General features: G+C 44.1%; 1 pseudogene; it reads left to right on the top strand.

The window, feature by feature from the left end:
* Positions 1–19044: 19044 nt before the first annotated feature.
* LOC103019666 (aldose reductase-related protein 2-like) lies at positions 19045–25528 on the top strand (annotated as a pseudogene).
* The last annotated feature ends 279 nt before the right edge of the window (positions 25529–25807 follow it).

A 25807-nucleotide genomic window follows, 5' to 3' on the forward strand; every position in this document is an offset into this window, starting at 1 on the left:
TGCAGTGGGTGCTCTTGGGCTGCACCCCACAGGCCTGCAAGCCTTGTAGTTGCCCAGTCTCAAGACTGAAGAAAGAGCCCAGAGACAGCGACAGAGACATCGATGGTCTATTGGAAAGAGGATCTTAAGCAAAAGGTCCTGAAGTGACACCCCACCATATACGGCAGACAGCAAGTGGCATGTGGCAGCAATCTTTGCTCCTCGGGGGGACAGAGGCTGCCATTTATGGGGGGAATTGATGTCAGGTGGGCTCATCAGTAATCAGGGACTAATTCAGCCCTATAATTAAGAGGGCTGGATAGTCATGTGAGTGAAGCAGGGACTGGTGGAGCAGGGGATGTACAGAGAGCAAGAGAACAGCCATCTTGAATGGCCTGCCCTTACAGGCGCTATGCAGAAACATAAAGTAGTGGCGGGGGAGCAAGAGACATAGGGGGCTATTTTAGAGAGGAGGCATCTGCGCAGACATCTGAATAGAGACAGTGGTGTTGGGAGGCAAGTCTCTGCAGGTCTCTTGCTTTTTTGCCCATCTTTTAAGCAAAGGCATTGACAGCTTTTGTTCTGGATTATCTTTCCAAGGATGCTTGTATAACAACCGGACTTGGAATGCAGAGATAGTGTCTCCCTCTGAGACTAAGGGCAGATTTATTTCCTGACCAGGATAATAAAGATAATGTCCCCGCTCCAGGGCAAAGGTTGGGCAGGTTCGCTTGCAGCCTGCTTAGGCGATTGGGGATTTCCTAAACTTGGGGTTCCTCAGCTTTGACACAGAGCCTCTACATTACAGTGGGCCCTTGGGCCTGCTTCCATATCACCATATGGGACTTGAGGGGTAAGAGAAATGGATACAATCCAGAAGCTCACACTGCCTGCTATGCCTGTCTTTGTTCTACCCACCTCTAGGAAACTGGCGGGCCAACTTGGCAGCTTGTAAGTAAGGTACTTCTTAAGACTACTCAGTTTTGGTGGGAAGGGTTGCAATTTTATTTTATTTTTTCTGTTTTTATTTTTTAGTGAAGTATAGTTGATTTACACTATTAGTTTCAGGTGTACAACACAGTGATTCAATATTTTTATAGATTATACTCCATTTAAAGTTATTATAAAATAATGGTTATATTTCTCTGTACTGTACAATATATCCTTGTTGCTTATTTATTTTATACATAGTAGTTTGTATCTCTTAATCCCATACCCCTATCTGGTGTGTTTTTTTTTTTAATTGAAGTATAGTTGATGTACAATGTTGCATTAGTTTCAGGTGTACAGCACGGTGATTCAGTTATACATATATTAGACCACTCAGTTTAGACAGCTGACTTGGTCTCAAAGACACTGAAGGAGGCCTTTGGGTATTAGGAGCCCCTACAAAACCATTATTTCAGCACATGCTCAAGATTGCCATCTTGATGAGATTAAAATCAAGAGTATTTTGAAACAGAAACAACTAAGTAAAAAAAAAAAAAATTCTTCCAGCTATTACTAAACATTCCAGATCACTAAGAGAAGGCAAGCATTAAGCGCCAACTAAACATCTGCTGGGTTAAATTAAGGACGTGCCAAGGCGTCCCCCAGAAGGCTTAAAACCGCTTATAGCACTTTCATTTGCTATGAAATGAGTTCCAGCACATATTCTTTGCTATTAGCGAGCCATGCGAACTTTTTAAGAAATCTCTTATTTCTTATGCACGGTAAAATTATGCACAGGAATAGAAAAAAGGTTTGACAAATCACGTCAAGGTAAAGAAGAACAAAATAGCTTCTGCAGATCATTTTTAGTCTCCAAGCAACAGTCACAGTTTTTAATAACAGTGAGACAATATAGTGAGATTTAGCCACCAGAATTTTCCCCAAGTCTTTCCAAATTCATAACAGGTTCAGCTGTACCTACTAGGCAAATCTTCAAAGGGGAATAGGATTAGGAGAACCGTGCGTATCAGACACGTTCCAACTCTCTAAAGACACAGTGCTATCTTTCCAGGAAAGCCCAGCATTTTCCAGTAGTTTTAAACTCAAAATCCAGCCCCAGTAATGATGGACAGATGTTATGATACATTTGTGCAAACCCATAGAACAGGCAACACCAAGAGTGAACCGTAATGTAAACTGAGGACTTTGGGTGATTATGATGTGTCAGCATAGGTTCATCAGTGGTCACAAATGTCCCACTTTTGTCGGGGTGTTGATAATGGGGAAGGCTGTGCGTGTGTGCAGCCAAGGAGTGTACGGAACCCTCTATACCTTCCTCCATGAACCTAAAACTAGCCAGAGTAAGTGAGCCATTACTTCGCCAACTCTGAATTAACGACTCAAAGAGAACCCAAATCAGCTTGCAGCTGCCAGAATGAATTTTATTTTCCAGTCCTCATCTTATTGGTCCAATAAGCTGATAACGGTGATTATGGTAGTACCAGGGTACTGGAAATTCACAATATACCGCATTAACTGGCATCAGAGACACGTCTCCGGTGCCCACCCCTCCCCAAAGTATCCCAAATCGCCCTGCATTCGCTGTGTGCATTTTACGAATTAAAGGTGGTGATTAAGGGGCAAAAAGGCACGCAGCTAAAGGGGCTGGGGTGAGCCGCAGCGATGTCACTGAGCCCCAAGAGAAAGGCGTCACGATGCTCCTGATGGTGGAGTGTGGCAGTGTGAATTTTTAACAGTTCCACTGACGTGTAATTTCAAAAATACCATCAAATTCTCCCATTTGAAATGTACAGCACAGTGATCTTTGGTAAAGGTACTGAGGTATGCCACCGTCCCCACATTCCAGTTTAGGAGCAATGCCATCACCCCTCGAAGACCCCTACTACCCATTTGCCGTCCCCCCACCCCCAGCCCTGGGCAACCACTGATCTACTTTCTCTGTAGATTTGCCTTTTCTGGATGTTTCACATAAATGGAATCATACAACATGTGGTCTTTGTATCTGGCTTCTTTCACTTGAGCGTAATGATTTGAAGGTTCATCCATGGCAATGTAATATTTTGCTACAAGGAATTTGATATCCAGTCCGTAGGGTTCTTAACAAAATTAATAAGCCACAGACCGTGCGGCTGATGAGAAGCAGTAATTATTTTGTCCATCTCTTCCTGATGCGGAAATGCCTTTGTCCCAGAGGAGACCTCAGTGAGAGTGGGTTTTGAGTGATCATCTCCTAGGTACCACTATCCTCTGATTCCTTTGTAGTTAGGGGATTGAATTCTTTCTTCACGATAAATAGTAGTGCAAATCCTACTGGATTTCACAATCATTTGCATGGACAAAATAATGCTTTCCTCTTACACACACACCCCTTGTCCCTGTGGGTTGTTTCACTTTCCTGTAGTTGTAGGCATGCCACCCCCCTTCCCTAACCCTGACCCGCCCACCCCCCAGCCCCCCCAACTGCATACTTCTCTTGTCAACTTGGTTAAGCTGGGAGTTAAGATTCTCAGTGACTTACTTACAGTCGGCTAACTGATTACACATATGTACATTGTATCTTATTTTTTAAGAACTTTCCTTCTAAAACTGAAATCCTTCTTATGCATCTATACATTTTATACACCAACCAAGTGACAGATCTGGATAATTACTGTATCCAGATCCAGCTTTTTGCATCCTCTCACTACTTGGATAAATACAATAGAAGGCCAAGGAAGTGTGCATCACCCTGATTTCATTGGGACACTTGATTCTCCGAGAGGGAAGCTATCAAAGAACCTACAATAGGGACTTCCCTGGCGGTCCAGTGGTTAAGACTTCGCGCTTCCACTGCAGGGGGCACGTGTTCGATCCCTGTTCGGGGAACTAAGACCCCGCATGCTGCTCGGTGTGACCAAAAAAACAAACAAACAAACAAAAAAAACATAAAGAACTTACAATAGTCAGCTGAGGTCTAAGGAGTACCAAGAAAAACAATTAGTTACCCTTGTGTTATCCTGTGGGTAGGGCCAACAGCCAGCGAGTCTATATAAATCACAACCAGGAAAACAATAAATCAATCCATTCACTGTCTCTGGAATGGCTCTCTGTCACATTGGCGTGGGTTAGCCTTAGAGATGGTAGATACGGCCAGCTTGGAAAAGTGATGTGAGGTGTGATTTAGATGCCAGTGTGGATAAGTGTCTATGCAAGCGAATTCAGGAGCCAGCAAGAGGCACAGAGAGGCGACATCACTTGCCCAAGGTCACACAACTGGTTGGGATTCGAACCCATGACAGGCAAGAGCCGTAGGTCAAGCACGCAAAGACTGTGCTGTCTCTCTGCATAGCTGAAGGGGGGATGGAGAGGCCAGAGGGGCAGAAGCCACCAACAGGGACCAGCAGAGGATCGAGACTCAGAGTGGCAATTCCAAGGAGAACTGGGGATGTGGGGAGGGTCAGGAAGAGAATGAAGAAGGGCTCCTAGTTAAAGCAAGAAGAAAATGCCACAACGGATCCTCCAGAGATTGACCGATTTCTCTTTAGGGAAATTTCAAAAGCCAGGGCAAGTGAGGGAGAGGAGGAAGGGCTGGCTGAGCTGAGGTCCAGGGCCAGCACTTGGGTTTCTCTTAGGAACAGGGATTGTGTTGACTGGGCCAGAGCTTCTCAAACTGTAACGTGCACCGGAATCACCAGGGGATCTTTAGTGCAGATTCTGATCCAGGGGGTCCTGAGATTCTGCACTTGTGAAAAGCTCCCAGGAGGTGCTGGTCCAGGCACCACACCGAGTAGCAAGGGACTAGGCTAATAGGAACAACATAGATTTTAAATGGCAGCTTAGGTCTTCCAAGGCAGTCCCTCCAGGGTTCAGATGGGGCCTGGCCTTCAACAGGATGAGATTCTTGGGTGGGAGGTTCTAAAACCACCTGCCCAGCAAAACACCCAGGGGCCTCAAAGCTGTATGCCCCAGACAGTTTCCCAACAATAAAGACCTTGAACCAGCTGTCAGGGCTCCCTCTGATGGTTTCCAGGCTTGGAAGTAGAAGACGTTCAGGAGCACGTGGAGAGATACGTGTTTGCGGGAGGAGGAGGGAGGCTGCGTCTCGACTTTGTGGCCGTTCCATACGTCTGTGTTCCCGCAGGCACAGGAGGTCAGCATTTATTGAACTAACCTTATTGAGCAGTTACTCTGCGCAGAGCACTGTTTATCACCACTATGTATACGGTCTGTAAGGATACATCAAACAGTTAACAGGGGCCATCTCTGGGGCATGGAATTTGGAGCAGAAAGTTTCACGTGACTTTCCACTTTAGGCAGTTCTGTGTGGCCTGAGTCGTTAAATAAGCATACTTTACACACTGAGGGACAGGATATACCATCTGACCTACTCCAGATACACAAAGCTTTTCTTGCTTCTATGCCTTTGGACAAATGCCTCTGTCCAGAATGCCTTTGCCCACTTGGCAAACTCCTCCTCTGCTTTCAGGTCCTGCTCTCATGCTACCACCTCCAGGAAGCCCCCTTGGTGAAATCCCAGGCTGAATCTAGGCTCTTTGATGTGCTGTCACAGTATCCCATCCACTCTTTTATGAGAGTCTTTACCACAGCCTATTACAATATTGGGGTCTTTTTTGCTCTTTCTTCTACTAGACAGTGAGCAAGTTGAAGGCAGAGGCTTGGTTTCCTTTCTTCCTGCATTTCCAGCTCCCAGTTTAGGGCCTGGCATATAGTAACCGCTAATCCCCGTTCTTTAAATTAATCATTGTGTTGATAGGTACACACACTATTGTTTTTCACGCACTTTGGGTCTAGTTTTCAGCTGCTACCATCAGATTTGGGGATTTGGGGGCCCTGCTGTGATCGAGATCAGGACTGTAAAATGTGGTCACGATGGTTTACCGCACCTTGTGTTTTGGGCCAAGTTCCTAGTTGGGCTTAACACCACCAGAGTTACCACTTGTGGGGCACTGAAGTCACTTAGTGAGCAAACCCAAATTTAGGGTCCTGTATCGATTTTCAGCCATCACACAGCCTGGCTCAAATGAAACTAGAAGTAGCTGTTGTCAAGCTCGCAATTGGTTCAGGCTCTCACCCTTGCCATTGACCTACATTCCACATCTGTAAGTAATTTAAATTCACCTGATGTTTTGTTTGGAGAAGGTAGCAGAGTTGAGCGTCAAGGCAGATGGCCCCAACCCTCTGCTGGAAAGATCTGTCTCAGCAAATCCTCCCCGAGGGACTACCTCTCAACCTCTTGAGTTAAGCCTTGGGGTCGAGCACTGGCAGGCAGCACTGTTCTCTGGCATTTTGTGCAAGAAGCAGGCTGGGAAGAAAGAAAACAAGTTTATTTGCAAAGGAGGAACCGATAGCAACAATGACAGAGGACAAGCTGGAGCTCAGACACACTTATTGTGAGTGATACAAATCCTCAGGGACCACAGCATTTTGGCGTGAACAGGCCTAGCATTTTGCACTTATGTGAGCCAAATCGTACTCCATTATCCACATGAAACTCTGAGGCTACACTGTCTAATAGAGTAGCCACGATCCACATGTGGCAATTTAAATTTCAATTAATTAAAATGAAATAAAGGGACTTCCCTGGTGGCGCAGGGGTTAAGACTCTGCGCTCCCAATGCAGGGGGCCTGGGTTCGATCCCTGGTCTGGGAACTAGATCCCACATGCCGCAGCTGGGAGTTCGCATGTCACAACTAAGGAGCCCACAAGCCGCAACTAAGACCCAGTGCAACCAAATAAATAAATAAAATAAAAAATAAAATGAAATAAAATTATTCAGTTCTTGTGTTGCGTTAGCAACATTTCAAGCGTTTAGTGGCCACAGGTGGCTGATGGTGACCATTTGGACACCACGGACATATAATATTTGCATCATTGCAGAGAGTTCTGTCGTCCAGTATGTGTCTAAGTGTGCAGCAAAGTGGTGTTTGTACTCTTTTCTCTTCACTAAATATGCCCCTAGAGCCTTCTTTCTGATCGTCCTCCAGACCCTCTGAGGGCACCTTGCCTATTAAGACCAGTTCTCTGAATGGAACGAAAGGGAGCTAGGAACAACTAAGCCAGCGATCACCGTCAAGCACAAGCTCATTATTTTCCATTTCTTTTATTTCCAGCCAACCCCCCGCTGCCCTTGCCACCCGCTCACAGGGTCTCAGCAGCCCCCAACCAGCTCACATGCTGTTTCCACCAGGACACATTTCACACATGTGAAGGCAGGATTTCCAGAGTGAAGGAGAACTGAACACTTCTGGGGTGAGGTTTTAACAGCTTCCCCATATGTGAGGCCCAGGCCATTCCTCTTGGGACTGGTCTCAGATCGTATGGTTTCCAGCGTTTTGAAGGCAGCTTTGAATACCTCTGGATATTTTATAGGCTGAGGAAATCGGGGCCTCATTTTATGGTATATTATAAAGGATCTCACCAGAGTAAAGAAGAAAATATGTCCAGATTCAAAGCAGTTATTTATAGAATGGTCATTCTCTTATTTTTAAAGAAAATACTTGTACCATATAAAATATGGTACATATTTTATGGTACCATATAAAATACATACCACCATAGTCAGGAAATAGTTAGGCATTAGAAGGAATAGAAGAATTGATAAAGAGGAATGGCTCCTTTTTAAATGTTATTTTGGGGAGTTCCCTGGTGGTCCAGTGGTTAAGATTCCACACTCTCAATGCAGGGGGCATGGGTTCGATCCCTGGTCAGGGAGCTAAGATCCTGCATTCCGCTCAGCACAGCCAAAAAAAAAAAAAAAAGTTATTTTTCTTAAAATACACTTTATATAACATATATGTGTGTGGGTGTATGCATGTATGTGTGTTTGTATATATGCAAAAATTGAAAGTTTTTTGTTTGTTTCTGGGCTCCTCATTAATATCAAGAAGATGGTAGAGACAATGATGAATCAGACATCCGCGAGAACCCTGGAAATCTAGAAAGGATCATCAGTTTGGGTGCAGCTGAGCAAACAGACCTGTTATTCCAGATTTAAAAGGCATTAAGATGCCTCAGTTTCCTTAAGTGATCCCCTTTTGGGAGGCCCTAGATGAAAACCATTTGGAAAAGCCACTGACTGAAGTGAACACATACTGGACTCTATTTCCCCCAGTATTAGTTAGCCATATTCTTTTTATTTGTTTATTTATTTATTTAATTAGTGGTTTTATTTATTTATTTATTTTTGGCTGCGTTGGGTCTTCGTTGCTGTGTGTGGACTTTCTCTAGTTGTGGTGAGCGGGGGCTACTCTTCATTGCGGAGCACGGGCTTCTCATTGCGGTGGCTTCTCTTGTTGCAGAGCACAGACTCTAGGTGCGTGGGCTTCAGTAGTTGTGGCACGTGGGCTCAGTAGTTGTGGCTCACGAGCTCTAGAGCGCAGTTCAGTAGTTGTGGCGCACAGGCTTTGTTGCTCCGTGGCATATGGGATCTTCCCGGACCAGGGCACAAACCTGTGTCCCCTGCATTAGCAGGCGGATTCTTAACCACTGCGCCATCAGGGAAATCCCTCCATATTCTTTTTGAATTACCAAGTATTTCATCAGTACGTCTAGAAAACAGCAGTGTCTGTTGTTTTGTTTGTTTGTTTGTTTGTTTATACCAGGCTATCTTCCAAGAATGGATTTAAGACAAATATAAAGCATTACATACTTTGTAATCAACTGCTACAAATTTGTCAATCATTATAAATATGTTGATTGCTACATATATACTTCTTATACATTGTGTCAAATGTATTGCTACAAGTATATCTTATTATTAAGTGTATCAGTTGGAATAATAATTAAACATAAGAGAGAAGGTTAACTTTAAAAGTAAGTGAAGAAATCAGGCAAAAGAAAATAGACCGAACTGCCCAACATCCATGCTGTGGCCATATGTTTGGTTCTGAGCTTCCAAGCAGCCAAGACAAAAAGAGAAACACAGGCAGTTACATGGTCCAGCATCCATAAAGCATAAACTAGTTCTTAAGGAGTTCTGTTGTCCCAGGTCCTAGCAAAGAGAATAGTATAAAAGTGAACGAGGACTTCATCAGTGACCCCATGAAAAATAGACAAGTTTGATATGTTTGTTCTTCTAGTAAGGCCAATGGAAGTGTACAACTCTGAAAGTTTCAAAAAGCAATTCTTAGGCAAAGGGCTTGGGGATCAAAATATTTTTGTCTGGATAAAAATCTTTCTGATGGATCATTTAATCCAAGGATAAATTGTAGAGCTGTGGTTCTTGGTGTAAGTGAGGAGATGATCCAAATGTTTGAATCAACTGGGAACCTTTTCAAACTACATAAGCACCTCCCCATTGCCATCCTCCCTTGAGATTTGATAGGACTCTAGGATTTATTTTAATTGAAATACAGCTATTTACAATGTCGTGTTAGTTTCTGGTGTACAGCAAAGTGATTCAGTTGTACATATATAAATACATATATATATATATTCTCTTTTTACGTTCTCTTCCATTGTAGGACTCTAGGATGTTTGTCCCCAAATTTACTAACAATGAGCTTGTAGTGAATCCCTCACGTGTGTTAGGGTAGGAACCTCATGGAGATTGGAGGCTGTGGTGAGAGGGTAACCAGGAACAGACACAAAAACCACCTAGGGAGCTTTCTCCATGAACTGCCTTGACGTCACCCTAGACCGAGGAATCAATGTGTCGGATGGAACTGGGTTGTGTATTCTTAACTACCTTACCAGGAGGTTCTGATGCAAAACTCCTTTGAGAAGTGTTAACTAGAGAAACGGGTGGAACATGTACTGTTTGAGTGAACTCCTGTAAATATTTTTTTCAAGAAAAATTGTCAAAAAGAGTGAATTGCAAACTATACTCCCCAGTGAACACAGCCGGAGTGCCACTCCTCTGTCATTCCAGTTGATCAGTCCTGTGATGGATTTTCCAGTTAGCTCATCCCAACACAGCCACTGATTTAAAGCAGGGGATACCAACAAAGAGGCATTCCTAACAGACAGTCTCCCTCCTCTGCCTACTCACGTGTCTCTGGACACAGGTAAGATAGTCTGTTGGTCAGAATCCAGATTCCATCTGTTTCTTTAGATCTTTGACCTTTGGAGGTGCCCCATAGTTTCAGATTCTGCTTCTATACCTCTAAGCCCTGCTCAAAATGCCACTGATATAAAGAGATCATATTGATGTTCTATATTTAATGCCTAAAAAAAATTTGACACCTAAAATATTTTCAGAGTTTACTGAATTGATTTAAATTAAATTTATATATAAAGTGATGTGAATGACATTCACTCTTATCAAACAGTACAGATAGAGAAACTACCCACCTGGCCCAGGTAATTTGACATGCCTTGAGATGCCACTGCGCATTAAATAAAATTTAATTTCTAAAATATAAAAGGAGGAGGATGAGGAGAAAAAGAGAAAAAGGAAGAAAAAAGAAGGACAGCTAAGCCCTCAGTTTGTTGCGGAGGCAGTACAGGCCAGACCACTCCTGACAGATGCGTGAAGAAGCTCCAGAAATTTCTTCTACTCTGGCCCAGCCCCCAAGTGTCCCAGAGATACTTTGATTAGGGCTCTTCTTCCCTTCTTGCTATCCAGTTTAAAAAAAAAAAAGAAAATTCCTGGGACTTCCCTGGTGGTACAGTGGTTAAGACTCTGAACTCCCAATGCAGGGGGCCCGGATTCGATCCCTGGTCAAGGAACTAGATCCCACATGCATGCTGCAACTAAGAGCCTGCATGCCGCAACTAAAGATCCCGCATGCTGCAACTAAGACCTGACGCAGCCAAATAAATAAGTAAATAACAAACAAACAAATGCACATAGTTGCAGGTGCATTAAAAAAAAAAAATTCCTGGAAATGAGGGTAGGGCATTACAGGGAGGTAAATGCACAGGGAATTCAGCTGACTCTGGGATTGGTTGAAGGGACGTTGATCAGAAACTGGTTTCTCTCCACTAAAAATGAGTGGCACCCAACTTGTAACAGCTTTTAGAAAACTCAAAGATACCCTATGGGAGCAATTCATTCAGCCACTCACCAGTAAAAATAACCCTGATTTCCATTGCAAAATGGTTTTCACTTAAGAAACAAGATGAGATTTGATTGGATTAGATTGGATTTTCTGTTTTAGCTTCAATGGCTAAGTAATGACTTGGGATTAGGGTGTTATGTTCTCTTTTTTCTTTTTCTCTGGCTTATAAGGAACTATGAGAACCTACATCTTTGGCTGGGGGGTTATCTCTGTTAATATTTGGGGTAGCTACAGCTTATTGACAGGAGGTAGGGGAAGATGGATTTCATTCTTTCATTCAAAAGGCAGGCCTGGGATACTGGTGCTACTTGCACTGAAAATTCCTTTCATGAAAGGTGGGTGGAAGAACATTCCATCACATTCAGTTTCCTGTTCCCATTTCAAATGCAATGATCTGGTTTTGAGGAAAGAGAGAATATTTGTGCTTATATAGTTCATGAGAAGTCTTTTGAAATTTCTTATTTTTACTACCTTGAAGAGAGGTGGGATAAAAAAAACCTGTAGAAATGCAAATATGCTGGCATGCTTGCATTTCCTTTTGTACTTCTTAAAAAATTCATTAAAAAAAAAAGACCTGTGTTGTGGCCTCCTAATTTCTAGTATTCAAAGGAACGGTGACTTCTGCACAAAGTCCAACAAATATCTTTAGGAAGCTTTAACCCTGTATCTCAAGATGGGTGCCAATGACCTGCACTTCCTCTCATTCATACGCTTGTATAGTCCCATCCAACGTGGTATCAGGGTTGATCGGTGTGACCAGCAGAATACAGCCAGAGTGATAGTGTGTGGCTTCTGAGGTTTTATCATAAATGACATTGTGCTGCTTCTGTTTTTCTCCCTTAGATTACTCAGCAGGAAGTAAGCCACCACGTCACGAGGACATTCAGACAGCCTGGGAGAGGCCCATGTGAGGAGGAGCTGAGGCCTCCCACCTACAGCCAGAATTAACTTACCAAACATGTGAATGACCCACCTTGGAAGCAGGTACTCCAGCCCCAGTCAAGCCTTCAGATGACTTCCGCCCCAGCTAACATCTTGACTGTGACCTCCTGTGTGACCCTGAGCCAGAACCACCCTGCTAAAACACTCTTGAGTTCCTGACCCAGGGAAACTGTGAGTATAATATGTGTGAATTGTTGTCTTAAGCCACTGTGTTTTGGGGTAATTTGTTATGCAGCAGTAAATAACTAACACAACACTCTTGGTGCAGCTTAGTATGTTCCTCTGTCCTCCATATTTCCTGCAATTCAGCATCTGGATCCTGAGATTTGTCAGACTCAGTTCATTTCCCTTTGGCAAGGCCACAGGATGGTGATGTGTTTTCCTATCAGGAGGTTCACAATGTCTGTTTGTCTCTCTTTTGATGATGTTACCAGCCAATGATGCCTAACGCCTATATCTGTGTCTTCATCAGGGGTTGCAAAATGGTTATTTTTGAACTTTATCCTTTCTTTTTCATTTATTAGTTGGAATACTTTTATAGAGAAAGATTCTCCTCATTTACTATCTATTACCCACTGGTATATAGTTCGTAGAGGAAAGGTGGGATAAAGCTTTGATTCACTTTCTTTATTTATCACTTTTTAAGACTACAAATTGGTGTCCTGTCCTCCTATAAAGGTGACAATTATCATCATCATCATTCTAAATATTATTATGAACTCATGTATTTAAACATATTTGATGGATTTCAACCCATGGCAATTATTATCGTTGTCAGGGCTCATATCTGGCCGGTGGGAGCCTCATCAAGTTGGTTCCTGAGTCTTTTGACATGATCCTGGCTGCTTCTGAGAGTGTCCTTGCTATCTGGTATTAGAAGATGTTGCAGGTCCTGTTGTGTCGTGTCAGCCTTTTGATAGCAATGCTCTTGGCCAGGAATGCCTGAGGCACTACTTGTGGCAGCCTCCACAGACGCTTCCTCAACCAGAGCCAGTATGGCGGCTGGACCAGCCCTTGTGGTTCTTAAGATCACAGGATGTACCTTAGCAACAACCATCAGGGAACTTTGAAGAATAAGATTTATTACTCACAAATCTTGGAGGGTACCTGACACACCCAAGGGCCATACAGGGAGGTCGTAGGTAGAGAGAAGAGAAGGAGAAAGCACAGACCTGGGGCTCTACCTTTATTAGAGCCTGAATGTGGGGATGTAGAGTTTCGTGGATTCACTCTTTATTGGCAAATGTAAAGCATAAGAGCGGGAATGAGGGAGGGGGAAGGGAGATAAGGGGTCACACAAGCGGTCAGTTATCTAGAACACCCAGGGCTATCTAAAAGGGGAACTTCATGGGTGGGGGCAACCTGATTCCTTGTCTAGTTGGTTTACTAGTAGCTGTGTTGTACAGCTGGATATGTGTTTATTCGAGATGGCTGTCTGGGAAATGGGTGCCTCGTTAACGTCAGGCACTTATTCATCTTGTATGTTTCCTGGCCCAGACTTGGAGTCAGTCGTTTCTCCAAGAAGCCCTGGGGGTTTTTTAGTGAGAAATGATATTTCAAGACCACTCTGGTCACTGGGGATCATCCCGGGTGGCCTCGGCCTGCAGCGGCTTGAAGCAGGATTTCGGTTCCCCAGCCAGAGATTGAAATCAGGCCGCGGCAGTGAGAGCTGAATCCTGGCCACTAGACCACCAGGGACAGTGGCCAGTAACAAGGCCCTGGCCCATCAGCTGTGTAGAAATGAATTCCCACAAAGAGACGGAAAGTAGTGCAACAAGTAAAGTGTTTATTAGGAGGAAAAAGAATACATGTGAACACGGGTGGACTCAGAGAGAGAGTTGCGCCCTCGTGGTAGTTTGAATCACTTATATGGGGCATTTCTTCCAGGTTTCCTCTGGCCAGTCACCTTGCTTTGCCGGGCTCTGAGTCCGTATTTGGTTCATCTCAGGGTCCTCCCTTGTGTGCGCGCTCATGTCTTAGGCAAGATGGATTCTGGCGAAGAGGCCTGTGGGTAGGTTGACATCACCTACTATGGGGTGGCGCCCCCTCCCTTTTTGACCCCCGAGGAGCCTTTCTGCGCATGTGTAGTCGGGAAGGTCTCCTTGACCTCGAGAGCGAGGAATATGTGGTCTCTTTATCTCTTATGTGGGCAGGGCTCAGCTTCTCCTCGCTCCTGTTCCCCCGCAGGGGAGAAACTCTAGCTGCTCAGCCTGGGGCCCATCTGTGTCCTGCCTCAAGGAGAGCTTTAAAAATCCTGATGACTTGGTTCTCCCACCCACACCCCCCAGATTCTGATTTCCTCCACCTGTGGCGTGGAGTGGCCTGGGCATCAGAATTCTTTAAAGCCCCCCAGGGGATTCCAGTCTCTGGCTGCGTGAGAACCACTGCTCTGGGGGCAGCTTCTCACACTTGAATGTACGGGCAAATCACCTGGGGCTTTGGTAAAATGCAAACTCTGATTCAATAAATCTGAGTTGCGTCCCAAGATTCTGCTTTTTTTAAAAAATTGGTCAGTGGAGTGTAAGTTGACACTTTGAACTCCTTAGAACAATCCAGCACTATCTACCAAAATTAAAAATACCTATGTGCCTGACCCAGATTTCCCCCAAAAGGTATCATTACTGGAAAACTGGGTTTGCCTCTTGATAGGTGTCGAGTCAAAAGCCACAACCAAGCCAAAGTTCGGGAGAAGGATTTATTACTTGCATTAAGTAAGGAGAACACCCGGGATCTTTCCCAAAGCTGTGTCTCCCAAACAGCAAAACTGGGGAAGTTTTAAGCTAAGGGTACATGCGTATTAATGAAGGGGCTTGAGCAGTCAACAGAGGCCAAGCTTTAGTTGATTGAAGTCATGAGGATCAGAAAGGTCAATATTATCATCCCTTAGGTTCCAGTTGATCTGGTGGTTCAGTGCTTCAGGCGAGTCTTTACCGTTGAAACAGAACTGGAAGTCTTTACAACTGATTAAAAAAAAAAGTTTTTAAATTGAAGTATAGTTAATTTATAGTGTTGTGTTAGTTTCAGGTGTACAGCACAGTGATTCAGAGATATATATATATATTCTTTTTCATATTCGTTTCCCTTATAGGTTATTACAAAATATTGAGTATAGTTCCCCTTGCTATACAGTAGGTCCTTGTTGGTTATCTATTTTGTATACATATACATAATACATATATATAAAATATATATATACTATATATATAGTAGTGTGCATATGTTAATACCAAACTCCTAATTTATCTCTCCCCCGCCCCTTTCCCTTTTGGTAACCATAAGTTTGTTTTCTATGGTCATTGGTCTGTTTCTTCAACTGGTCTTTGCTGTTGTTACTTCTCTTGTGTGATAACAGGCAATGTTTCTGAATTCTTTTTTCCCTTAAAATCATTAATTACTGAGACCTTTTCAAGGGCAATCATTGTGGCCAGGCTTAGATCACAAAACGGCTTAAGCCAAAAATGGCTTCTTTTATATCAAGAAAGCCACGCCTGGTTCTCTTTCTCTAGGGACCCCCTACCCTCTCTGCTTACAGTCTTTCTCTTGCGGACATACACAGGTGCAAAATGACATATGTATGCATAAGTCATCACATTAGAGTTTGTACAGCAACCTAAATGTCCATCAGTAGGGAACTGTTTAAATAAATGATGGTGCATCCATAGAATGCCATAGAAGACTCTAGACTTCAAACACAATAAGGCCATCCACGTGTACTAACGGAATAATTTGTAAATGACACTGTTACATGGAAATAAGGAAGTAGAAACTATGTAAATGTTGACATTTTTATCAATACAGACTATTTAGGGAGGGATGTGTAAGAATCTGGGAATAGTGGTTGCCTGCAGAGAATTGGGAGACGGGTATCAAATGAAAAACAAATCCAGATTTTGTAAGTAATTCAGGACTTTATTCAAAAGGATTATTGGGATGGGGTGCAAGAGGTGATTGCAGCAGAGCAAACCCTCCCAGCAACGATCTGCCCGCTCTCAAGGGTTAGACGAGAGGCGGTCTTCTTTCCTAGGGAAGGAACCAGGTAAGGCAATCATGGGACAGTCATCAAAGAATGTCTGCACCTGAGTGAGGCTTTGCCTGTCCTCAGGAGGGATTATCTGTTGGCTCAAGCTGAGGGTGGGCCAAAGCTCCAGGGTCTCGGCGAAGGAGAGGAGCTTAACCAAAGTTTGGTTGTCAAGCATTTTGTTCTGATGGACCAGTGTGTACAACAGTTCGTCGAATCATTTTTAAGGCAAAAAATGGGAATTTCGAGCCTGTGTCTGGCCTTGTCGTATGTAACAAGGGTTTGTCCACAAGTCTTATCTAAGTCCCATGGGGAAAGGTGGTTCTTTGCAGTAAGCCTTTTCCCGGAACATAAAAGCGTGGGGTTATTTCTTAGCTTTCTGCGGTTTTCCAGGTGCATAGGGCTCGGGTAGAGAACAATGTTGTCGTTGGAGAGAGAAGGAACAGGGTGTGTTTTTCATGGCATATGTACTTTTGTACTTGTGAATTTTATCTATCCAGAAATTAGAAGTTTATGGACTTCCCTGGTGGTCCAGTGGTTAACGCTCTGCGCTTCCACTGCAGGGGGCACGGGTTCGATTCCAGATCAGGGAAGGTCTGCATGCCGCACGGTGTGGCCAAAAAAAACCCCAGGAAAACAAAAATCAGAAGTTTAAACAAATGCAAAATTTTAAAATAAATTTTAAATGAATAAGTAGAAGATCACAAATTCCAGAAACCTCTTTCCTTGCTACAGTTGAGAATTCTTCCAAAAGGCTCTGGATGCAGAAAGGAGTCTTGGGGAGTGTTTCTTAAAACTTTGGTGAAAGCGCTGAGGTTAGGAACTATCCAGTGTTTTGAATACTCGGTTCTGAGCGTCCGCCCTACAGACGTGAAGGGCACTGTGGGCGTGAAGGCGGCACACTGCTGGGTGCAGAAACCACCCCTATCTCTCTCTGGGTTTAATTTCACAGACAGGCATTGTGTTCCCCACGAATGTGCTGAGTTTTCTTATCTCCACCTCTCCTACACTAGAACAAATCATGAAACAGGAGACAAACTGTAGCCCAAATATATGCAAGTAGGGAATTGCTGTTCCTCTGCTGAAAGGGATTTTGCTGAAGCCCTGTGGTTGTCACACGGAGCCCTTGTTAAGCAGACTGAAGACAATTTGGCAGAGCTGGAGGATTTTCTCTCACCACTGGGGACTAATCTTATTTTAATCTTCATTTTCGACCTCAGCCAGAAGTCTTACCATTCCCTCATCAGCGTGCCACTGTTCCGTCCTACAGGTGCTTAGGCAGCGTTTACACACCCAAAGATGCCGGCCTTGGCAGGATGTAGGTTGTACAGAGCGTTTGTTAACTTGATCTGCCTCATGAGCACCAGAAACTTGATTTCAATCACCAGTTAAAGTTCACGAGTCCACTTCTCTTAACAGTACTTAAAAGGGTTCTCTTACTAAAGATAGCATAATAACAGAATAATTAAACTCACTCTCAGGAGATGAACTGTATACAGCTTTCTAGATTTTTAAAAAATTTATTTATTTTATTTATTTATTTTTGGCTGCGTTGGGTCTTCGTTGCTGCATGCGGACTTTCTCTAGTTGTGGCGAGTGGGGGCTACTCTTCATTGCGGTGCGCGATCTTCTCCTGGCAGTGGCTTCTCTTGTTGCAGTGCACGGACTCTAGGCTCGCGGGCTTCAGTAGTTGTGGCTCGTGGGCTCCAGAGCACAGGTTCAGTAGTTGTGGCGCACGGGCTTAGTTGCTCCGCGGTATGTGGGATCGTCCCAGACCAGGGCTTGAACCCATGTCCCCTGCATTGGCAAGCGGATTCTTAACCACTGTGCCACCAGGGAAGCCCCTATACAGCTTTCTAAATACAGTTGTCCCTCAGTATCTGCAGGGGATTGGTTCCAGGACATCCCACCCCCACCCCTTTGGATACCGAGATCCACAGATGCTCAAGTCCCTTATATAAAATAGTGTAGTATTGTAAAGGAAAATAAAAATGGAGTTGGTATTGCTAAGAGAGCTCTCTAAAATGGAGCTGGGAGACCACTGAGGAAGTGGGACTTACATCTCAGCCCAGATGGAATCTGAACTTTTGACCACTTTTTGTCTTAACGCAGGCATCCAGAACATCTGCACAGTGTTCCAGAAACTCAAGACACTTATGGGACCCTTACCCTAAATAACTTGTGACAGCCTATCCCTTAAGGACAAATACTTCCTTTTTGCATCAGAGCCAATCATAATTCTTGCAAGATAACTTTAACAACCTCATGGCTTTTGCCTTTATAAGCCCCTGATCCTTTCTCTTCCCAGGGTCACTCTTTGTTTTACCCAAATCTGTGTCTCCTGAATTGAAATTCCTAAGACCCCAAGCAAAGCTGTTTGTTCTTTACAGCTTCGATACTGATTGTTGTTCAACAACATTTGCATATAACCTACTCAATCCTGCCGTATACTGTAAATCATCTCTTGATTACTTATAATTCCTAATACAATGGAAATGCTATGGAAATAGTTGCTAGAGTGTGGCAAATTCAAGTTTCGCTTCCTGGAACTTTCTGGAACTTTTTTTTCTGAATATTTTTGATCCATGGTTGGTCGAATCTGTGGATTTGGAGCCTGTGGATACAGACGGCTGATTGTAGTGAACTTGAGCGAATAGAGATTGATCAGGACAAGGCTGGGGATGGACTAGTTGTGACATCAACTCCCAAGTTGGCCTTAGATGGAAATGGTTGATTCTTCAACAGGAAGGCCTGAGAATGTACATAAGAATGTACCTTGCAGACCTCTACCTCTAGGAGCAGAGTTAACTAAGGGCCCCAGCAGCTGTGCTCTGAAGCCGTCACAGCGTCTGTGCTGAGGCCACAACTCCCATGCGGTGCTCCCTGCCAGTAACCAAGTGTGATGGGACACTGAGGCAGCCTGTCACTGGGAGACACACTTTCTTCTGTTGGTGGACTTAGGCTCCAACACATCCCAGCAGCTTTGGCGACCCTTCCTTTGTCTGCACAGGGGTCTAGGATGCTTCCACCAACCTGCTCTCCCACTCTCCTTCACTGGGGTCAGACTTACACTGAGGACTGAAGTGGCCCCAGCCTTCCGCAGCATTCTCCCCAGCTCCTCCCACAGGCATTTCCCCTGGTGAAATCCTCGCATGTTCAACCCCATCATGGTGAGTGCTCCGCGGAGGACCTACGCTAACCCATGGCCGTATCCAGATCCTTGCTTCTGTTTGCTGACCTCATTGTGGACCTTGGGCCTTCTTGCCTCATGTCCCCACACTGGGGGACGTCTTGTGCCAGCCTTATTGGTATGGTTTCTTTTATTTAGAGGCTCTGTTTCAATTACAGTAAGTCCGCTACATACGAACGAGTTCCGTTCCGAGAGCATGTTCGTAAGTCCAATGTGTTCTAAGTCCAACAAAGCCTAGGTACCCAACTAACACAATCGGCTATATAGTACTGTACTGTTTAATAGGTTTATAATGCTTTTCACACAAAGAATACATAAAAATAAACAAACACAAAAAATAAACTTTTAATCTTACAGTACAGTACCTTGAAAAGTACAGTAGTACAGCACAACAGCTGGCATACAGGGGCTAGCATCGAGTGAACAGGCAAGAAGAGTTACCGACTGGAGGAGGGAGAGGAGGTGGGAGATGGTAGAGCTGAAGGATCGTCAGCAATAGGAGACGGAGGGCAAGCTGCAGTTTCACTCACGCCTGACGTTGATGGCACAGGTACTGGTTCCTTGCTGGATTCCATTCTATCTACCCTCTTGAAAAAAACGATCCAGTGATGTCTGGGTAGTAGCTTGTTTGCATCTTTGAAAGTTCGCATGTAGGGGACTTACTGTATAATAAGTCTTAGTCTTCTGTGATTTCTGTTCATGAGGTGCACATCCTTTACAGTTTGTGTTTTTAAGATTTAGATTCTGCTGTCCCTAACTGTTACAGCATACATTTGAGAAATTCCATCAAATTACGTCTCACCTTTGATAGAGGCTGGAAAACACTGGCTGCCATTCCCCAGTGACTTGGCCTGTCTTTTGTCTGTCTCTGTACTACAGAATTTCAGGACATTCTGGGCTTTGCCTTCAGTCTAAGTTGGACTGAAGTTGTTGAAGAGGGTTAAAATGGTAGGACTTTTTGCTGCAGGGAGAGCAAGTTACAGATTGAAAATGACCCCAAAAGTTTCCCCTGGCCCAGAAGTCACTGACTCAATGATAATTCAGGTGTCTGATTCTGGTGTACCCACTGACTGTTTTACTACTTAACCCCTTTACAGTCATTGTGGGGCTACACACATACAGGTCATATCATTTCAGTTCATTGCAAATTATTTTGTTGGAATGGAATTTTGCCACATCGAATATTGAATAATATTAGTAGAAAACTGTGTGAATTCAAGAACATGTTCGTTTTGAAAATGAATCATCTCTACATAGGAAATGGTAATATTATCTCCAGGAAGGGATATTGAGTGATGAGAGGACACAGGCAAAAGGGAGGCTGACTTTTGGCCTAAACACTTTGAATTACTTTGGGCTGAGGAAGTATTACTACTTTTTCTAAAAGTTCTTAACAACAGAAAATGAATTAACTCATAATGAGCAACCAAACAATGAAAATGTGATTCTCCTTTGATTATTTAGACCTTTCCCTTTACCTAACCGATTGAATCTTATGCTTGGTCTGCTGCCATCAAAACTGGATGGTGAAAAAAAACAAAACTGGATGGTGACTGGGACTTCCCTGGTGGTCCAGTGGTAACGAATCTCCCTTCCAATGCAGGGGATGTGGGTTTGATCCCTGGTCAAGGAACTAAGATCCCACATGCCGCGGGGCAGCTAAGCCCACGCGCCACAACTACTGAGCCTGCGCGCCTCAACGAGAGAGCCCACGTGCTGCAAGCTACAGAGCTCACGCGCTCTGGACCCCACGTGCCACAACTAGAGAGAGAAAACCCGCATGCCACAAGTAGAGAGAAGCCCACGCGCCGCAACGAAGAGACTGTGCTCTGCAACAAGAAAGATCCCGCATGCCGCAGCTAAGACCCAACACAGCAAAAAAACAAAAACAAAAACAACTGGATGGTGACAGTCCTGCTTGACTCCACCTCTAACTCTACTGACTACCGTCTCTCTCCTCTAATGCCTTTCTGTTCTCAATAATGTAGAATCTAATTCTCACTGCACCTTCACTCATTTGCTCCTGGGAATGGGTATTAGTTTAACCATCTTTGTTTTCTATGATGGTCAGCTTTCAGTTAAAGATGATAAAGTCTTTAAAGGGTATACGTATAGGCACAAAAGTACCTCAAAGAGAAGGTAACTATCTGTAACGTGACGATGTTCTTCCCACTGAAAAAGTAAAATATCCCTATGTCTTTAAAATCTGATGGCTTTTTAAGCGGGGAAAGGCTGTTAACAGAGAGGTACAGCACTTCTAAACTAACATATGGAAAGTATTATAGACCAAGAAGTGAAAGAGTCCTGAATTACATCCAGGAGTTCTCCCTGGTTATAATTATAAACACTTATGAAATCATCGATGTATAAATGCAGCAATACGAAACCCTCAGCTCTTGGCCAGAGGTGAGCAAAGATTTTTTTTTTTCATTCCAAAGCCAATGATTTGTATTTATAACACTTCCAAACTGAAACTAGCATTCTCATTACATGTATTCATAAAAATGATAAATGGGCCATTTCCTGATGAATGAGCAGATTTCCTAGCATTCAATGGAAAATAAAGTACAAAAGAGGGAAAATGTCACTAAGCAAACACCTCTGTTCCTTGTCGTTCTGGACTGACTACTGAAAGTGACATGAAAAATGAGTATGGGGCACTAATTTCAGGGCTCCTAAGGGTAGGGTCTCAGGTGTAGCAAAACCAAGAGGCACTAAACCACTGCGTCTAACTTTCTGAACTGAGGCTGAGCCAGCCCTGTGAGGAGAGGAGAATGGACATGGTCTGGAATAATAATACGAGACCTTGGAACACACGAGGGGGTGCCTAGGACGTTGCTAATCCATGGTAATGTAGGAGGAACGGCTGCTGTCAGACCTGGGGTGTTAGCAGAGTTAAAATCAGCGACTCTTTCTGAGTTGCTAACTGAATTTAGGGTTGGTCCTGGTAAAGTGAGTCACCTTTCCAAATCTACAGTTCTTCATCTTTTTTATCAGTGCTCCTCTTGTATTTCTCCAGCTTTCACAATTCCTTGTCTCTCTCAATGCTTCATTCTCTTCTACAATTCTACAGTCTCTCCCACAATTCCAATTCTTTCCCACGATTCTCAGCCTCTCCCCAGTTGTCTCTTCTCCCTCACAAATGTACATTTTATTTGGTGTTCTCTCCCATCATTGTCTGCCACAACCCTCCATACTCTCCCGCACTTCCCCGCCTCTCCCACAGTTGCCATATTTTCCTACAATTTCTGGTTTTGCCTTACAGTGTTACGTTTTCATTTTCTCTCACAGTTCTACATTCTCTCACAATTGTTTTATTCCACAATTCCCATCTCTTCCCTCAATTCTCTTCTCTTCCTCAACTTGCCATTCTCTCATATTTCCCTGTTTCCCCCATTTCTCCATTCTCTCCCATAATTCCCATTCCCATCTCTCCCACAGTTGTCTGCTCTCCCACAATGCCGTCTTTCCACAATTCTCCATTTCCTCCCCCAATTTCTTATATTTCCTACAATTCTCTATCTCTCTATGATTTTTTTAAAATTAATTAACTTATTTAGTTTTGGCTGTGTTGGGTCTTCGTTGCTGTGTGCGGGCTTTCTCTAGTTGCGGCGAGAGGGGGCTACTCTTCGTTGCGGTGCGCGGGCTTCTCATTGTGGTGGCTTCTCTTGTTGCGTGAAGAGCACAGGCTCTAGGTGCGCGGGCTTCAGTAGTTGTGGCACACGGGCTCAGTAGTCGCGGCTCGCGGGCTCTAGAGTGCAGGCTCAGTAGTTGTGGCGCATGGGCTTAGTTGCTCCATGGCATGTGGAATCTTCCCGGACCAGAGCTCGAACCCGTGTCCCCTGCACTGGCAGGCGGATTCCCGACCACTGGGCCACCAGGGAAGCCCTCTCCATGATTCTTTTTACTCTTATAATTCTCTTTTCCCCCATTCCCCACTCACTGCCCTGTCATTGTTTCTCCTGTAATTCCTCATTCTCTTGCCCAATCAGAGGCAGCCCCCACAATTCCCTGTTTTCCCCACAATTCCATGCTCCCCCTCCCCCACTCATCACTGTTCCCCCACAATCCCCTGCAGCCTCCCCCCACGTCACCATAGCCCCCACAATTCCCTGTTTTCCCCACAATTCCATGCTCCCCCTCCCCCACTCATCACTGTTCCCCCACAATCCCCTGCAGCCTCCCCCCACGTCACCATAGCTCCCACAATCCCCTGTTTGCTCCCTCGGTTCTGCATTCTCTCCCACAATCTCCCTACAGCCCCCCCCAATTCTATGTGACCCCCCACAATCCCCCACTTGCTCCCTCAAGTCCTCATTCTCTCCCGCAAGTCGCTGTTTCTCCCAAAATTTCCCATTCTCTCCCACAATTCCGTGTTTTCTCTCCCACTTTTTTTCTGTCGGGCACTTCTCTGTGCTCTTTCCCAATTGTCTGTCCTCTCTCTGTTTTTCATTCTTTCTCAGAATTCCCAGCTCTCTCACAATTCCCTGTTTTTTCCACAGTTCCATAGAGTTCCTACAGTCTCCATTTTCTTCCACAATTCCATATCTCTTCTACAGTCCCCTAGCCTAAAATGCTCTATTCTCTTAGGATTTCCCATTCTCCCACACAGTTCTCCATTTTTCTCTCAGAATTTTGTTTTCTCTCAATAGTCTACATTTACTCTCACACTTCTTTTTCTCTGTCGATTCTCCATTCTCTTTTAAAGTTCTGTTTTCTGCCACAACTCTCTCTCACAGTTTTCCATTCTCTCCCACAATTCCTTGTCACTCCCACAATTCTGTTTTCTGTCCCACAACTCTTTATTATAGGACTTGACACAAAATTTTGTAATTATGTCTTAAAGTGTGTATTTCTTTTACCTATGAGTTTTCTGAAGTTGGAAAATATAAAATATATATATAATATGTATATATTAAGTTGTTTAACCTCTGTGTCTGTGCTGGTCACAAGGCAGCCTGCCTACAGGTGCCAGTTCACACACTGTTTTATGAGATGAGCCTGTGCCAGAAGGGAAAGCAATTTCCTTCGTCAATAAAGTCTTTCTACGAAAACAAAAAAAAAAGTCATCCTGACTAAACACTCTGCTGAGTGCCATGTCAGATTTACATTTTGGTATAAGCTTTTTGTCTTAGTTTAGACCAGTAACTGGCACTTCCTGGAGTGGCACTAGGGTAGCACTGCCCTTTATCACTTACAGTCTAGATCTTATTGTATAGAGGAGCAGTCGCTGAAGCGGTAAGAGGGCAGTAAAGGGATAAAGGAATTAATCTGGAACAACATCATTTATTCTACCGTATTTATGGAGCATCTGTGACATGCCAGGTTCTGTGTTAAGTGCTGGGAATACAAAAGTAAACATTCTGGACAAAGTCCCTGCTTGAAGGCCAGTTTCCTTAACCAGGGCACAAGGTACCTATCTGCTTGCTCAGAACTGTTTCTGCACTGACCGTGGCCATCTTCATGGTACTCGATACCAAAGCCAAGATGTCCATTGTGGATCTGGGCACCTGAAGGTCTCCCCCAGGCAAAGTCAAGGAGCCTGTGAAGGAGGCGACTGATGCAGATATCACCACATTGTGCCTGTGTCTATCGGAGGAAGAATGAGATGGCGGAAGCCACCGAAAGAAGGTTGTGAAGAAGGAGGACCTCTTCATCATTGACAAGTTATGGCCCCTCTTCTTTGAAAGAACCTAGTGAAGGAAACCTGTCAGAAGACCCTCAAGGATCTGAAACTGGGCCATCTGGACATTTATCTTAATCACTGGGATTATAGCCTGGGGATGACTTTTCTCCAAAGACAATAAAGGCAATGTCCTGGCCAGTGAAGTAACATTCTTGGTTGCGTGGGAGACCATGGAGGAGCTGGTGGATGAGGGGGTTGGTGAAAGCCATTGGAATCTCCAACTTCAGCGACCTCCAGATCAAAATACTCTGTATTTAATTTGCTTTAATTTAAAAATTTAAATTGCAGTATAGTTGATTTACAGTACTGTTAATTTCTGCTGTACAGCAGTGATTCAGTTGTACATATATATACATTCTTTTTTTTTAATATTCTTTTCCATTATGGCTTATTATAGGGTTTTGAATATTGTTCTCTGTGCTATACAGGCCTTGTTGTGTAACCAAAAAAACTGTTGAACAAGCCCGAAACAAAATGCAAAGCAGTGACTTACCAGATTGTCACCTGTACCTCATGCAGGAGAAATGGAGCCAGTCCTGCCACTCCGAGGGCATAACTGTCACACCATACAGCCCTCTGGGCTCTCCGGTGAAACCTTGGGCCAACCCAGAGGACCCTTCCCTACTGGAGGGCCTCAAGATTGAGATTGCTGCAAAGCACAAAAACTACAGGCCAGGTTCTCATCAGGTTCTGTATCCAACGGAGTGTGGTTGTAATCCCCAAGTCTGTGACACCAACATGCATCGTTGAGAAATTTTAGGCCTTGACTTTCAAATTGAATGATGAAGAGATGGTGATCATACTCAGCTTCAGCAGAAACTAGAGGGCCTGCACCGTGAACCCTCTGTCTCATTAGGAGGATTATCCCTTCAATGCAGAATATTGAAGCTCAATCTCCTGATTAGATTGCCCGGCAGGTGTTCTCCGTTCACTTCACTAAAGTCTAACTCTCTCCACGAGAGTCCTATTTTAGCCAAGCTAATCTGAGATCATATTGAGCCTGGCCCTGCTGTAGGCCAGAATCTAGGCAGTGTTGTAT

This window comes from Balaenoptera acutorostrata, chromosome X (genome assembly GCF_949987535.1).
Source record: "Balaenoptera acutorostrata chromosome X, mBalAcu1.1, whole genome shotgun sequence".
NCBI classification, from domain to species: Eukaryota; Metazoa; Chordata; class Mammalia; order Artiodactyla; family Balaenopteridae; genus Balaenoptera; species Balaenoptera acutorostrata.